Raw genomic sequence first — 4,241 nt, 5'->3', positions numbered from 1 at the left:
CTGAGCTGGGGCTGGGGGATGGAAATGGAAAGCGAGATGACAGTGAAGGGGAAAACAAAGGGTAGAGAGAGAGGGAAAACCTTCCCTCCTGCTTGTATTTCCATTACGCGAGGCGATACAGCCAGTGGGAAGGACCGCGAAAGTTGCCGGCGACCTGACACGTGAGGCGCGCACTTCGGGAGAGGGCGACCGCGCTCTCTCTCTCTCACATACACTACGCTCGCCCGCTCCGCAAGCTCCCCTCTCACTCGCATACACCAAGCTGCCCCGCACGCCCGCAGCACAATTTTCTCCATTCTTGACCGGAGCGGAATTCCAGCCATGACTAACAATGAGGGACACCACCGCTTTTGAGCACCCGCGAGCAGATTGGCACTTGCGCTGGCACGTGGCAAGTGCCAGCGGTGCGAGCAGCAAGCCCACCATAGCAGACTTCCATATTTATGCAACTCACCTACTCCTATCTAGACACTACACGCGCAATCGTGCAGCGCCATGCGCAGCAAATGTCGCTGTACTATTGTGGAGCAGCTCTTCTGGAAACCGCCATTTACAAGAGCTAGTTTTGAATCATAATACCCTGTAGCCGAGACTGACAACTGATTGCATTTCTAACGATTTCGCTATCCGTGGTTTGCACACCGCTGAGGGAAAGTACTGGTATTTCATGCAGTGCAAACAATGGCAAGAGATGCTGGCATTGTTTTTGCTGCATTGCGCGCATGCATATCACCAGCTACGCTCCCATATACCTTTCAAGAATGTTATCCGTGCATTCTTTTTTTCTTGCAGTGTGTGATTGACATATAATTTTGGGGGCATGCTTTGCCACTACAATGCTAGTGAAATCGCACTGTCCACACATGCACTTCGCCACTGGTAGAGGCAGAAGCAGAAGGCTTCATTCACTTCCATTGATGTGCATTTTCAAAAGACAAACGCAAGTTCCTTATAAAAACAGGACCATTTTATTGCAACATCTGCTAAGCACGTTCAGATGCCTTGCACAACTCCCCCACACATCATGGTGGCAGCCTGCAAGCAAACAAGACCATACCAATGTCATATGTGAGTCTATTTTCAGGAAGTGACAGGAAATGTCAGTGCTCAAAAGTGGGTATTAGCTTGTTCTTTACTGCTCAACCATTGCAGTTACTTTCCATTGACTTAGTGTTTCAGTAACACACAAACACATATGCTTACCTCCCGTCATACAAAAATGTGAGGGCAGTAACTGAAAAGGAAAGAAAATATGTGCATAAACATAGCAAGTGGACTGAAAAGTCCTTACATACATCTAAGTAATTTGCTGCCACTGTAACAATGAGAGCAGATATGTTAGGATAAAAGCCTGCTGAGCACGATAGAAACATATTCTGCTTACGCCATACAGGGTGATACAAAGCTGCTGGAACAATGATACACTGCTTGTTTTGATGTCACCAGCAGTTCACGAAGAAAAAGCTTACCAGCAGAAGGCTGTATCCATTACACACAAGCAGAAAAATGTGAGCTGTGAGGTTGAATATCCCTTGAAAGTGTATATTGATACTGTGCTTCCAAGGAAAGTGAACGCCACAAGCGGGCTAGTAGCAAAAGAAAAGACGCAGCTATAGAACAGAAGAAAGGAGCAGGCATAAGAAGTACAGCATGTCCAACTAAGCTATACTTGGGAAAAAGAAACAACTCAACAGTGCTGTTGCAACGGACATATAAAAGCCCCACATTTTTGAAAATATAAAGCGGAAAGAAATGAAAACACACTGTTTCATGTTTCATATAGCAGGGATCTCAACGGTTACATTTGAAAATCAATTACAAGCATATTTAGAGTGCATTCATCCACAAATGTGCTTCAGCGCCTTTTCAGCTAAGGAAAACACCCAACTCAAGGAGGGCTGTGTAGCTTTCAAGCATTTGTATGAAACAAGTGATAAGTTTATAGCAAAAATACCCTCTATAATGATTTTACCTCACATATACTCACCTACGAGGCCATAACAGGAGGGCGGAAAGAAAAACTATATTGTTGCAAAAGAGCAAACGACTAGGCGCCTTACGAAATGTCACAGTGCCGTGACACTGGTAATCTTGCACACGCGTTCATGAAAAACCGCACTCGATAACACACACTACGAGGTAGCTCACGCACGCGACACAGGTACAGTTGGGACTTCAATGCAGATTCTAATAACAAAATTGCGGTCCGAATGGCTCACCTGCGTTTGGCCCTGACATCAGCCATGCGCGTACGAAGCTTTGTCATCGTCGACCTTTTGCGCTGAAGGTATCGCCGCCGATTCCCCATTTGACACTTTTACACACAAAAAAAACTGGCAAGATAACGTGATAAAAAACGGCGCTGCACATAAATACAAAAGCACAGTAAAAAAAAACACCAACAAGCAAAACAGCACGATACGCCGATGACAGCCTGCGGAGCAGCCGAAGAAGCGACCGAAAGGCAGGACAGGCTTCAGCGTAGTCAGTCGTCCGTACCGGTACAGAGTACCGCGGCGAGAGTTGCGGGCGTCACACACACAGGGGAGGCGCTGCGCACACGTTTCAGTAAACCCCAATAGTTACTGTCTCGTACGTCTTGCTTCAAAATGTTTGACAGCGCCACTGTCGTTGACCGGCGGAACTCCATTGTTGAGTCAAAACGCCCGCGAGATTCAAATGCAGCAGCCCCGTCGACCAACAAACGGGGCGAGTGCGAGCTAACATGAGTCGTTTATCATACCCAAATTTACATCACTGGTAGTTTAAGACCAGCGACTTCAGTTCCTGTCAAAAAAGCCTGGAATATAACAGTGATCTTTCGCGCTGGATGTATTTTGCGGAGGTTACGGCGCACCAAAAAATAGCGCAATTGAATGGCGCAGTAATACCGTTCTGTTTGTCATAGCGAAATTCGGCCTTGAGCAGATCCTTGAATATTTCCTAAATATTTCGCGTGCAAAATTTGTTCCCTATACGACGTTTACTTGCTTCTAAAACTCAGATCAAAAAAGCGCAGTTTCTAGGTTACGACCAACTTTGAACAATGAAAACTAAAAAATTATGACATGTAGCTCAATGAAATTTTCAAGAATTAACAACATGGGTACTATCTACAATCCTGCTAAATATGTTTGTGATTTATGAACTGGACTAGGAGTTATTAATGCGCCATTCTTTTAAATTTCACACTTTTTTATGGCGCCAGTTCTAAATAACCACCCAATATAACTCAATAAATTGCCTGTAAGGTCCTCGAGTCACACTTAATCTAAAAGCTGCAGAAGCAGTTTTCTTTTCGGAGCAGTAGTTTTCGTCAACAGCAAATCCAACGCAGGCAAGTCGAGCAAAAATATCGTTTTATGCCCCTCGCTCTTTTGCTCACTGCTATCATACTAACGTGAATAGCTTTTAGCGACACATACCATCGCAAAGAAGATACAATTATCTTTACAATGCGCTCAATATCATTTCTCTAGCGCAAACGGATGAGCCACACCGCTCACACAAACATGACGAAAAACGGCTGCTGACCGCCGCTAGCGTGGTACCGCCGCCTTAAGTATATATCCACTGCCACCATAGTCATCTCCTACCCTCCAGAGCACATGATTCCGATCTCTCAACGGTAGAGTCCCATTGTCTCCTTCGAATCAAGATGGTGGCGAGTGCCACTTTCTTAAATTAAAATGGCTCTTTTATTTATTTTGTACTTTTCCCCTTGGTTTTGCATTGGATCCTTTACCATTTACTTTTTCTCAAATTCCAGGCTATTTTCCATGTTCTAAGCTATATTACTTTGATTTCTGTGACGGTCCGTGCAATGTCTTTATTCTGTTTTTGCCCCACTAGTACTCTAGTCCTCTCTTGCTTGTCTCTACTACTGATGCGTTAATTTTGCTTTTACTATCCCTAAAACAGAAAGCTACTGGAAGGTTGGTCATATCTTCTTTGCTATCTTTATGTATAGCATTGCAGTCTACCAGAACATGTTTAATGTTTTCCACACTGGTCCCGCATGCTATACAAATGTAATCTCCCTGTTCATACTTAATTCTGTACTGCGTGGGTCTAAGGCAGCCTTATCTGTCCTCAAACAGAGGGACACTGTCTCTTGAATTCCTTTCGGTGTTGTAGTCTGCGTAGCCAGTCGTACGTAAGCTTTCTGGTTCTTTTCCTTCATTTCGTGCTCGTGTTTTTACTGTACAAGTACCTGAAGACTTTGGCTGGCCGCCTGTTTT

At 44.7% G+C, this 4,241-nt stretch overlaps 1 long non-coding RNA gene across 1 annotated transcript; it reads right to left on the bottom strand.

The window, feature by feature from the left end:
* Positions 1 to 945: 945 nt before the first annotated feature.
* On the bottom strand, positions 946 to 3,552 carry LOC149341388 (uncharacterized). The gene is made up of 2 exons (XR_016282927.1): positions 2,220 to 3,552; positions 946 to 1,234 (listed from the first exon to the last, which is right to left on the bottom strand). It is a non-coding gene; the product is annotated as an uncharacterized LOC149341388 (long non-coding RNA).
* Positions 3,553 to 4,241: the final 689 nt, after the last annotated feature.

The sequence above is a fragment of the Amblyomma mixtum genome, chromosome 5, assembly GCF_055824585.1.
Source record: "Amblyomma mixtum isolate Tamu chromosome 5, ASM5582458v1, whole genome shotgun sequence".
Lineage (NCBI taxonomy): Eukaryota > Metazoa > Arthropoda > Arachnida > Ixodida > Ixodidae > Amblyomma > Amblyomma mixtum.
This window is presented reverse-complemented; position numbering and strand designations above follow the sequence as displayed.